Source organism: Sciurus vulgaris, assembly GCF_902686455.1.
Source record: "Sciurus vulgaris genome assembly, chromosome: 11".
Taxonomy (NCBI): Eukaryota; Metazoa; Chordata; class Mammalia; order Rodentia; family Sciuridae; genus Sciurus; species Sciurus vulgaris.
This window is the reverse complement of record NC_136472.1, coordinates 85,899,865-85,913,571: the sequence shown is the minus strand read 5'-3', so window position 1 is coordinate 85,913,571 and position 13,707 is coordinate 85,899,865. Positions and strand designations below refer to the sequence as shown.

At 34.9% G+C, this 13,707-nt stretch overlaps 1 long non-coding RNA gene and 1 pseudogene across 2 annotated transcripts in view; one reads left to right on the top strand and one right to left on the bottom strand.

The window, feature by feature from the left end:
* The window catches only part of LOC306640910, a 925,259-nt gene that overhangs the window by 552,192 nt on the left and 359,360 nt on the right, over positions 1 to 13,707 (bottom strand). The window lies entirely within an intron of this gene.
* LOC306641016 (ubiquitin carboxyl-terminal hydrolase isozyme L3-like) lies at positions 3,104 to 3,835 on the top strand (annotated as a pseudogene). The gene has a single exon. The product of its transcript is annotated as a ubiquitin carboxyl-terminal hydrolase isozyme L3-like (transcript).

Below are 13,707 nucleotides of genomic sequence, written 5' to 3'. Positions count from 1 at the left end.
AATGTTAATGGCCTGAACTCATCAATCAAAAAACATAGACTGGCAGAATTGGAAATCCATATGCAACAGAATGAAACTAAACCCTTATCTCTCACCATGCACAAAACTAAACTCAAAATGGATTAAGGACCTCGGAGTCAGACCAGAGACCCTGCAGATTATAGAAGAAAAAGTAGGTCCAAATCTTCACCTTGTTGGTCTAGGACCAGACTTCCTTAACAGGACTCCCATAGCACAAGAAATAAAAGCTAGAATCAACCACTGGGATAGATTCAAACTAAAAAGCTTTCTCTCAGCAAAGGAAACTATCAGCAATGCGAAGAAAGAGCCTACAGAGTGGGAGAATATCTTTGCCAATCATACTTCAGATAGAGCACTAATCTCCAGAATCTATAAAGAACTCAAAAAACTCTACTCCAAGAATTCAAATAGTCCAGTCAACAAATGGGCTAAGGAAATGAATAGACACTTCACAGAAGAAGATCTACAAGCAATCAACAAACATATGGAAAAATGTTCAACATCTCTAGTAATAAGAGAAATGCAAATCAAAACCACCCTAAGATTCCATCTCACCCCAATTAGAATGGCGATTATCAAGAATACGAGCAACAACAGGTGTTGGCGAGGATGTGGGGAGAAAGGTACACTCATACACTGCTGGTGGGGCTGCAAATTAGTGCAGCCACTCTGGAAAGCAGTGTGGAGATTCCTTAGAAAACTTGGAATGGACCCTCCATTTGACCCAGCTATCCCACTCCTTGGCCTATACCCAAAGGACTTAAAATCAGCATACTACAGAGATACAGCCACATCAATGTTCATAGCTGCTCAATTCACAATAGCCAGACTGTGGAACCAACCTAGATGCCCTTCAATTGATGAGTGGATAAAGAAACTGTGGTATATATATACAATGGAATGTTACTCAGCCATAAAGAATGATAAAATTATGGCATTTGCAGGCAAATGGATGAAATTGGAGAATATCATGCTAAGTGAGATAAGCCAATCTCAAAAAGCCAAAGGACGAATGATATCACTAATAAGTGGAGGATGACACATAATGGGGGGGAGGGATGGGTTAGTGTTAGGGTTAGAGTTAGGGTTAGGGAGGGGGGCAAGTATGGAGGAAGGAAGTACTGTATAGAGGGTAAAGAGGGGTGGGAGGGGTGGGGGGAAGGGAAAAAATAACAGAATGAATCAAACAACATTACTCTATGTAAATTTATGATTACACAAATGGTATGCCTTTACGCCATGTACAAACAGAGAAACAACATGTATCCCATTTGTTTACAATAAAAAAAAAAAAAAATGGCCATACTACCAAAAGTGCTATACAGATTCAATGCAATTCCAGTTAAAATCCCAATGGTGTACCTTACAGAAATAGAGCAAGCAAATATGAAATTCATCTGGAAGAATAAGAAACCCAGAATAGCTAAAGCAATTCTCAGTAGAAAGAGCGAAGCAGGGGGTATCGCAATACCAGATCTTCAATGCTACTACAAAGCAATAGTAACAAAAACAGCATGGTATTGGTACCAAAATAGGTAGATCAATGGTACAGAATAGAGGACATGGACACAAACCCAAATAAATACAATTTTCTCATACTAGACAAAGGTGCCAAAAATATGCAATGGAGAAAAGATATCCTCTTCAACAAATGGTGCTGGGAAAGCTGGAAATCCATATGCAGCATAATGAAACTAAACCCCTATCTCTCACCATGCACAAAACTCAACTCAAAATGGATCAAGGACCTTGGAACCAACTAGAGACCCTGCATCTTATAGAAGAAAAAGTAGTTCCAAATCTTCAACATGTCAACTTAGGATCAGACTTCCTTAACAGGACTCCCATAACACAAGAAATAAAAGCAAGAATCAATAACTGGGATAGATTCAAACTAAATTGCTTTCTTTCAGCAAAGGAAACTATCAGCAATGTGAAGAGAGAGCCTACAGAGTGGGAGAAAATCTTTGCCACTCATACTTCAGATAGAGTGCTAATTTCCAGAGTCTATAAAGAACTCAAAAAACTCTACACCAAGAATACAAATAATCTAATCAACAAATGGGCTAAAGATATGAACAGACACTTCACAGAAGATCATCTACAAGCAATCAGTAGATATATGAAAAAATGTTCAACATCTCTAGAGAAATTCAAATCAAAACTACCCTAATATTCCATCTCACCTCATTAGAATGGTGACTATGAAGAACACAAGCAACAATAGGTGTTGGCGAGGATGTGGGGAAAACGGTATACTCATACATTGCTGGTGGGGTTGCAAATTTATACAGCCACTCTGGAAAGCAGTATGGAGATTTCTCAGAAAGCTTGGAATGGAACCACCATTGACCCAGCTATCCCACTCCTTGGCCTATACCCAAAGGACTTAAAATCAGCATACTACAGAGATACAGCTACATCAGTGTTCATAGCTGCCCAATTCCCAATAGCGTGGAACCAACCTAGATGTCCTTCAATTGATGAATGGATAAAGAAACTGTGGCATATATATATACAATGGTATATTACTCAGGCATAAAGAATGATAAAATTATGACATTTGCAGGCAAATGGATGAAATTGGAGAATATCATGCTAAGTGAGATAAGCCTATCTCAAAAAATCAAAGGACGAATGATCTCGCTGATAAGTGGATGATGACACATAATGGCGGTGAGAGGGGTTAGTGTTAGGGTTAGGGTTAGGGAGGGGGTCAAGAATGGAGGAAGGAAGGACTGTAGAGAGGGAAAAAAGGGGTGGGAAGGGTGGAAGGGAAGGGAAAAAATAACAGAATGAATCAAACAGCATTACCCTATGTAAATTTATGATTACACAAATGGTATGTCTTTACTCCATGTACAAGCAGAGAAGAAACATGTATCCCATTTGTTTACAATAAAAAATAAATAAATAAATAAAAAGAAACAGTTGAAGTTTTTGCTGTTAAATAAAAAATTCCCCCAGATTATTGTTCATATTAGAGAAGACAGTGTTACTTTTTTTTAGTATAAAATAAGAGACTTGACATTCCATATTGAAATTTATCTTTTAAGTACAAAGAATATACTTATAGAGAGCTGGAGATTGGCCAAGCACAGCGGACGTGGAGGGTCAATGCTGGCTACCACTGGAGGCCAATCCTGAGGTCACCAACCAGTTTCTCAAAAAGTTAGGTCTACATCTTAACTGGCAATTTGCTGATGTATACGGAATGGATCCTGAACTCCTTAGCATGGTACCAAGACCAGTCTGTGCAGTGTTACTTCTCTTTCCTATTACAGAAAAGTATGAAGTATTCAGAACAGAAGACAAGGAAAAAATAAAATCTCAGGGTCAGGATGTTACATCATCAGTATATTTTATGAAGCCAACAATCAGCAATGCCTGTGGAACAACTGGACTGATCCATACTATTGCGAACAACAAAGACAAGATGCAGTTTGAATCTGGATCAACCTTGAAAAATTCTTGGAAGAGTCAGTATCAATGAGACCTGAAGAACTAGCCTGATATCCTGAGAACTATGATGCTATTTGAGTTACTCATGATACCAGTGCCCATGAAGGTCAGACTGAGGTGCCAAGTATAGATGAAAAAGTAGATCTTCATTTTATTGCATAAGTTCATGTAGATGGGTATCTCTATGAATTAGATGGATGGAAATCATTTCCAATTAACCATGGGAAAACTAGTGATGAAACTGTATTAGAGGATGCCATAGAAGTTTGCAAGAAGTTTATGGAACAAGACCCTGATGAATTAAGGTTTAATGCAATTGTTCTTTCTGCAGCATAGCTTGTTGATGGTGAAAATACCAAATATTGTATTATTTGCAACAAAAGTTAAACTTCTGCTGCCATACACTAACTCAGAAATTTTGAGAATTTCATTAACTTGACTGATTAAACTTTATGCAAATTAAATTTTTATTTTGAAAATGGAAAGTTTTGGAATGCATTTTACTTTCACATGTTATAACAATCTGAAAATCTTTTGAATTAGTAATATTAGTAATACCATTTTCTTGTCATATAAGGATTTCTATGTTTTTCAACATGAACATCATTATTTTAATATCATTTGTTAGACAAATTGTTTAGAAAAATTTAGACCATGTTGACATTATTTTCAAAAGTTCCTACTAATAATTCTTTGAAATTATCTAAAAGGGAAGTTACTAAACAGATCATGGACAGCATCTATAATAAAACATTATTAGATCTTTCTGAGCATGTTTAAATGGAGCACATATCAAAGCATTTGCTTTTTACTAATGAAAGTTCTTGTAGCATATGCTTGAATTTGGAGAGTAATGATAAATTGTAATTTTTCAATTGCCGTATGAGTTTTTTTTAATGTATTTTTTTTTATAAACAAATGGGATACATGTTGTTTCTCTGTTTGTACATAGCGTTAAGATATACCATTTGTGTAATCATAAATTTACATAGGGTAATGTTATTTGATTCATTCTGTTTTGTTTCCCTTCCCCCCACCCCTCCCACCCCTCTTTTCCCTCTATACAGTCCTTCCTTCCTTAATTCTTGCCGCCCTCCCTAACCCTAACTCTAACCCTAACACTAACCCCTCCTTCCCCCCATTATGTGTCATCATCATCCACTTATTAGCGATATCGCTAATAAGTGGATGATGACGACAAATTAAAATTTTTAAAACAGAATATACTTATATACTCTGTCTGTTATATTAGAATGACAGGAAATTAGTTTTCAGCTCTTCTGGAAGCTCACAGCAACAGTAAGGCAAGTCTCAGGATAATCCTGAGGCTTAAGCCTGCAAACAGCCCTGCAGGTATATTTTGTTACAAAACTTAAATCTCACACCCACTATTGTGGTCCAGAGGGAAAATGGAAACCATAATTTAAAACCTCATTTGGTGATGGAGACAAGGTAAGCTCCATAGCCTGGCAAAAATTTAATAAAAGGACCAACAATCAGAGATGGAACACCACCTTTCTGCTTATATCCTAAAATCCTTCCAAATGTCACAAGGACTGGATAATGAAAACCAACCAGGTCCATTGATGAATTCTCAATTCTGGTGTAGAATTTCTTATGTTGGAATCCTCTCTCTTCTCAGCCAGTCAAGCTCCTGAGAACAAACCCAGGTTCACTTCTTTGTCCTCATAGCACCAAGCACACTGCCTATGCAAGGTAGGCACTGGAGTGTGGAAACATTGTCCTTCTACACTACTTTTAATGTGCATAGAACACATAAAGGTGGATCAGATTCTAGACCTATAAGTATCAATGAACATAAAAGGATTAAATTCACATAAAGTTTGTATGTTGACAGTGATTTGGACTGAAATAAATAACAAAATATAGGAAAAACTCATAAATTTCTGGAAATTAAGTAACACACATGTAAATAGCAAATGAAAAAAAGGCATCAAAATAAATGATAAAAAACTTTTAGTCAAAAGAAAAGTAAAATCTATCAATATTTGTAGTATGTCACAGGATTTGCTTCTTCTTAAAGATAATATTCCATTTTATGTATATACCACGTTCTTAAGAACCTGTTTATACATTGATAAACATTGACTTCCCCCGTTAGCTAATGTGAATATTGCTGCAAAGAACATGCAGGGCGAATATATCTTTGGAGTCCAAGTTTTACTTACTTTAGACACATATTCAGGAGTGAGATTGCTGAATTGTACAGTGATTCTATCTTACGCTTTTGGGAACTTGTGGGGTGGGAGAAGTTCCATATTGGTTTTCAAAGTGCTACACCATTTTACATTTTCAACAGTCATTCACTAGGGTCCAATTTCTTCACTTTGTCAATTCACATTATTTTCTGTGCTTTGTTTCTTTTCATAATTCCCATTCTAATGGTTATGAGGTAGTACCTCATTGTGGTTTCTGGTTTCATTTTCCCTAATGATTAGCAATGCTAATCATCTTTTTATTCTTCTTGGCTATTTGTATTTATTCTTTGCAGAAATATCTATTGTAGTCATTTCCCCATTTTTAATCAAATTATTTAATGTGGCGGATATTGAGTTGTAGGAGTCTATGTATTCAAGATATCAACACATTATCAAACAGATGTTTCACAAGTACTTTTCAATATTTCATAAGCAACTTTTTCACACAGTTAATTTTTAATTTTTGTAGAAGTCTATATTTAATGTAATCACACTTTTCCATTTTTTTCCTTTTTTGGGTTTTTTTGCTATCATACCTAAGATATCTTTGCAAACTAGAACATAATGAAGTTTTCCACTCAGTTTTTTCCCAGGGGATTTATACTTTCAGATCACATTTTGTAATCTAACAGATTTTGAGTAAATTCTCATATATATAAGATAATTTGTTGTACTTCATTCTTCTATATGTGCATATCCAGTTTTCCTGATATAATTTGTACAAGAAACTATTACTTTACCATTGTGCAACCTTTGCCCTCTTGTCAAATACAAGTTAGTTGACTTTATTTATGGAGTTTTATTTCTGGACTTCTTTTATGTTTCATGTTCCATATGTCTGCCATCTTTGAAATAACTATTTTAATTATCATGTTATATTATAGTTTGAAGTCAGGGAGTGTGAAACCTCTTTATTTCTTCTTTCTCAAGATTATTTTGGCTATTTGGAGGTCCTTGAAATTTCATATACATTTTATAATTTTTTTTTATTTTTAAAGAAAAGATCCATGGAAATTTTGATAGGGATTGCATTGAAACTGTGGATCACTGTGGATACTATGGATATTTTAACAATAATAATTTTTTCCACGCTATAAAATGACAAATCTTGTCATTTACTTGTAGTTTCTTTAATTTCTTTCAGCAATGTCTTGTAGTTTGTGTTATAAATTCTAATCTCTTGGTAATATTTAGTCCTATTTTATTCTTTCTAATGCTATTCCAAATGGGAATATTTTCTCCAATTTTTGTGGATTGTTCATTGTGAATCCATAGGGGGAAAAAATGAATATTTGTGTTGATTTGGCACTCAACTATTTTGAATTTGTTTAGTTTTCATAATTCTTTTAAAAACAATTTTTGTGTCTTCTTCATGTCATGTCATGTAGTAAAAGATCAAGTCATGTGTGAATGTAGATAGCCTTACTTTCCTCCAATTTGGGTGTCTCATTTCTTTCTCTCACATAATTGTTTTGGCTAGAATTTCCAGTAGTTTGTTGAATAGAAATCACAAGAGGAGTTGTTTGTGACTTTTTCGAGATCTTAAAGAAAAAGCTTTCTGTTTTTCACCAATGACTATAATGTTGAAAAAAAAATTCATCTATCACTATTTTTGAGTGTTTTTATTGTGAAAACATGTTAATTCTTTTCAAATTATTTTTCTGCATCAATTGAGATGATCATTTTGTTTTTGTTTTTTATCCTACTACTGTGGCATATTACATTGGTCAATTATTATGTGTTGAACCATCCTTGTATTCCAGGACTAAATCCTACTTGGTCCTTCTTAATGCATTGATGAATTCTGTTTGGCTATTTTAAAGTAAAAATCTCTTAGATTCAGTTGCCTGCAAAACACTACCCCTTTACATTGCCCTTCCCCACATTGTGTTATCAATATAACAAATTATACAAATTTATATTTTGATAGTTTTTTATGCTATTTTTTATATTGTATAGCAGAAATAAAAGTGATTTATGCATCATTACAGTATTTCAGGATTCTGTATTTGCACATAAGTTTATCTTTACAAGAACATTTTAGGGGCTGGGGAGATAGCTCAGTTGGTAAAGTGCTTGCCTTACAAGCACAGAGCCCTGGGTTCTATCCCCAGTACCACAAAAAAAAAAAAAAAGAAAAAAGAAAAAAAAGAAAGTTTTATAGTTTCTTGTATTTTCATGTTGTTTTCTGTCTATTTTCACTTCAAATTGAAGCACCCCCTTTATCACTTTCTGTAAGGGAAGCCTAGTGATAATGAACTTTTTCAGCTTTTGATCATACAGGAATCACTTTATTTCTCCTTCACTTTTGAGATACAATTTTCCAGACATAGTAGTTTGCTAAGTAGCTTTTTTAGATTTAACATTTTAAATATATCATTGATCTCCCTTCTCATCTATGAAGTTTTTATCTAGAAATCCATGGATAGGATATGGAAACTCCTCTATATATGAGTAGCTTTTTTTCTTTTCTTGCTCCTTTCAATTTTTTTACTCTCTTTAATTTTTGACAGTCTGATCACGTGTCTCTTTGTTTCACATAAGAAGTTTAATATGCAAAAATAAAATATAAACCAGTCAAAGGAAAAAAAAATACATCTCTAGAAACTAACATTAAAGAAATGGAAAACTGTGAATTACCTGAAAAAGTGTTTTCAACATTTTTCTTAAGAACTCAGTGAGTTATGAAACAACATAAATACTAAAAAAATCAGAAAAAGAATGAATGGGCAACATGGGAATATCAACAAAAAGAGAAAAACTAAGTAGGCCCAACTCTCCATCATATCAGCTCAGAAATAAAGGTACTCAATAGGACTCCTAAAGCACAAAAAGTAAAATCAAGAATCCAACGTGAGAGCATCAAAGTAAAAAGCTTGGTGGGACATAGATGCTGAGCCTGCCGTCCACACCAAGTTCGGTGTGGTGCGGAGCCCACCTTCCACACCGAGGTCGGAGGTTGCTGAGTCCACCTCCCACACCAAGTCAGACATCTGCACTGAGCCTGCCTGCCCACACCAAGGTCAGTCTGGCGCTGAGCCTTCCTGCCCGCCTGCCCCCTATTGCTGAGGAACACTGCGTCTGCCTCGGTGCTGACTCAGTGCATCCTCACTGGGGCTCCCAAGCTCCTTCAGAGTCTGGTGCGTGGACTTTGAATTATTTCTGAGGGCATGGCCATCATCATTGGAAGGGTGGCTCCCTTCCTGAGACATCTACAGGAGACCGGAGGCCCTTTGACAGGTACCCCTATTTACTAACTTATATCCTACACCCTTTCACTATCATCTTTTTCACAACTAGAAATACTGTAAATAGTAATTGAACTGATCCTGTTTATTTTAAAAATGTTAAAGTCTTTATACGGGCTATCTGGTTCAGGGCTACATTTTCTCTGTATTGGGTGCTACTGGTATTGATCTCTCCTTCAAAGGAGAGGTAGTGGAAAACTACAGGGTCATAATAAGCCTGCAGGGGGCAAACTTCAGTATCTCTGATCTTCACTGCTAGAGGGGAATATACAGAAACAATATGAAAAAACAGGGGAAGAAAGTGTCCCTAACAAACCAAGATGCGATTGTGATAGACTCCAATGACAGCATGGCAGTAGAAATGACAGAAAAAGAGTTTAGAATATGCATGATTAAAATGATCCATGAAGCAAAAGATGAGATAAGAGAGCAAATGCAGGCAATGCATGACCATTCCAGTAGACAGTTAAAACAGAAAATGCAAGAAGCAAAAGAACACTTCAATAAAGAGATTGAGATTCTGAAAAAAAAAAAAAAAACAGAAATACTTGAAATGAAAGAAACAATAAACCAAATTAAAAACTCAATAGAAAGCATCACCAACAGAATAGACCTTGTGGAAGACAGAATCTCAGACAATGAAGACAAAATATTCAATCTTAAAAATAAAATTGAACAAACTGAGAAGATGTTAAGAAGTCATGAACTGAACCTCCAAGAATTATGGGATATCATGAAAAGACCAAATTTAAGAATTATTGGGATTGAGGAATACACAGAGAAACAAACCAAAGGCATGAAAAACCTGTTCAATGAAATTATATCATAAAATTTCCCAAACCTGAAAAATGAAATGGAAAATCAAATACAAGAGGCTTACAGAACACCAAGTGCACAAAACTACAACAGATTCACACTGAGACACATTATAATGAAAATACCTCACAGTCAAAATAAAGATAGGATTTTAAAGGCTGCTAGAGGAAAGCATGAGATTACATATAAGGGGAAACCAATACAGATATCAGCAGATTTCTCAGCCCAGACTAAAAGAAAGAAGGACCTGGAACAATATATTTCAAGCTCTGAAAGAACACAGATGCCAACCAAGAATACTATACTCAACAAAACTAACCTTCAGATTTGACAATGAAATAAAATCTTACCATGAAAAACAAAAGTTAAAACAATTGACAAATAGAAAGTCTGCCCTCAAAACATTTGCAGCAAAATATTTCGGGAGCAGGAAGTGAAAAACAACAATACAAGTCAGCAAAGGGAGGAACTACCCTAAAGGAAAAGCCAATCAAAGGACAAGTAAAAAACCAAAGATAAACCAAAATGAGTAGGAATACAAATCATATCTCAATAATATCCTTGAATGTCAGGGCCTAAATTCAATAATCAAAAGACATAGACTGGCAGATTGGATTAAAAAGAAAGACCCAACAATATGCTGCCTTCAAGAGAACCATCTCATAGAAAAAGACATCCACAGACTAAAGGTGAAAGGATGGGGAAAAACATACCATGCACATGGACCCAGTAAAAAAGCAGGGATCTCCGTCCTCATATCAGATAAAGTGGACTTCAAACCTAAGTTAGTCAGAAGGATTAAAGAAGGACATTTCATACTGCTTAAGGGACACATAAAACAGCAAGGCATAACACTTTTAAATATTTATGCCCCAAAGAATGGAACATCTACATATATCAAACAAACCCTTCTCAATTTTAAGAATCAAATAGACCAAAACACATTAATAGTGGGGGACTTTAACACACCACTCTCACCACTGGATAGATCCTCCAAACAAAAACTGAACAAAGAAACTATAGAACTAAATAATACAATCAATGATATAGACCTAATGGATATTTACAGAGTATTTCATCCATCATTGAGTGAACATACTTTCTTCTCAGCAGCTTATGGATCCTTCTCCAAAATAGACCATATGCTATGCCACAAAAAAGCCATTAGTAAATACAAAAAAAATAGAGACCCTACCCTGTATCCTATCAGGCCATAATGGAATGCAATTAGAAATGAACAATAAAATAACAAGCAAAAACTACTCATATACCTGGAGACTAAATAATATGCTACCGAATGATGCAATGATAACAGAAGACATCAGGGAAGAAATAAAAAAAATTCTTAGAAGTAAATGAGAACAGTGATACAACATATCAAAACCTCTGGACACTCTGAAAGTGGTACTAAGAGGAAAGTTCATTGCATTGAGCTCATACATTAAAAAGATAAAAAGTCAACAATTAAATGGCCTAACATTCCACCTCAAAGTCCTAGAAAAAGAACAGATCAACACCAAAAATAGTAGAAGACAGGAAATAATTAAAATCAGAGGTGAAATCAATGAAATTGAAACAAGAGAAATAATTCAAAAAATTGACAAAACAAAAACTTGGTTCTTTGAAAAAGTAAACAAATTGATAAAACCCTAGCCATACTAATGAAGAGGAGAGAAAAAACTCAAATTACTAGAATTTGTGATGAAAATGGAAAGATCACGACAGACACCATTGAAATACATAACATAATTAGAAGCTACTTTGAAAATCTATACTCCAGCAATATAGAAAATATAGAAGACATTGACAAATTTTTAGAGACATATGATCCTCCCAAACTGAATCAGGAAGACATACACAATCTAAACAGATCAATTTCAAGCACTGAAATAGAAGAAGACATCAAAAGCCTACCAACCAAGAAAACCCCAGGACCAGATGGATTATCAGCTGAATTCTACAAGACCTTTAAAGAAGTACTGATACCAATACTCCTCAAAGTATTTCAGGAAATAGTAAAGGAGGGAACCCTTCCAAATTCATTCTATGAGGCTAGTATCACTCTTATACCAAAACTACACAAAGACACATCAAAGAAAGAAAACTTTAGACTAATATCCCTGATGAACATAGATGCAAAAATCCTTAACAAAATATTGGCAAATTGCATACAAAAATATATTAAAAAGATAATACACCATGATCAAGTGGGGTTTTTCCCAGGGATGCAAGGTTGGTTCAACATCCAGAAATCAATGAATGTAATTCATCACATCAATAGACTTAAAGTTAAGAATCACATGATAATTTCAATTGATGATGAGAAAGCATTTGATAAAATATAGCACCCCTTCCTGCTTAAAACACTAGAAAAAAATAGGAATAGTAGGAACATACCTCAACATTGTGAAAGCTATCTATGCTAAGCCCACAGCCAACATCATTCTTAATGGACAAAAAGTGAAAGCATTTCCTCTAAAAACTGGAACAAGACAGGGATGCCCCCTTTCACCACTTCTATTCAACATCATCCTTGAAACACTTGCCAGAGCAATTAGATAGACCAAAGAAATTAAAGGGATACAAATAGGAAAAGAAGAACTAAAGCTGTCACTATTTGCTGATGACATGATCCTATATTTAGAAGATCCAAAAAACTACACTAGAAAACTTCTAGAACTAATAAATGAATTCAGCAAAGTAGCAGGATATAAAATCAACAAGCATAAGTCTAATGCATTTCTATTCATAAGTGATGAATCCTCTGAAATAGAAATTAGGAAAACCACTTCATTCACAGTAGCCTCAAAAAAAAAAAATACTTGGGAATACTTGGGAACTAATCTAACAAAATAGGTGAAAGACCTCTACAATGAAAACTACAGAACATTAAAGAAAGAAATTGAAGAAACCTTAGAAGATGGAAAGACCTCCCATGTTCTTGGATAAGCAGAATTAACATTGTCAAAATGGCCAGTCTACCAAAGGCACTATACAGATTCAATGCAATTCTAATTAAATCCCCAATGACATGGCTCATTGAAATAGAGAAAGCAATCATGAACTTCATCTGGAAGAACAAGTGACCTCAAATAGCCAAAACAATCCTGAATAGAAAAAGTGAAACAGGAGGTATCATAATACCAGACCTTAAACTATACTTCAGAGCAATTGTAACAAAAACAGCATGGTATTGGCACCAAAATAGACAGGCAGACCAATGGTACAGATTAGAAGACACAGAGACAAAACCACATAAATATAGTCACCTCATACTAGACAAAGGAGCCAAAAACATACAATGGAGAAAAGATAGCCTATCCAGCACATGGTGCTGGCAAAACTGGAAATCCATATGCAGTAAAATGAAATTAAACCTCTATCTCTCACCCTGCACAAAACTCAACTCAAAATGGATCAAAGACATAGGAATTAGGCCAGAGACCCTGCACCTAATAGAAGACAAAGTAGACCTGAATCTTCATCATGTTGGCTTAGAATCAGACTTCTTCAATAATACTCCCAAAGCACAAGAAATCAAAGCAAGAATCAATAAATGGGATCAACTCAAACTGAAAAGCTTTTTCTCAGCAAAGGATACAATCAAGAATGTGAAGTGAGAGCCTACAGAGTGGGAGAAAATCTTTTCCACATGCACTTCAGATAGAGCACTTATCTCCAAAACTTATAAAGAACTTACAAAACTTTACACCAAAAATACAAAAAACCCAATCAATAAATGGACCAAGGACCTGGACAGACACTTTACAGAAGAAGACACACAGGCAATTAATAAATATATGAAAAAGTGTTCCACATCTCTAGTAATTACAGAAATGCAAATTAAAACAACTCTAAGATATCATCTTACTCCAATTAGAATGGCTATTATCAAGAACACAAACAAAGATAGATGTTGGCATGGATGTGGGGAAAAAGGC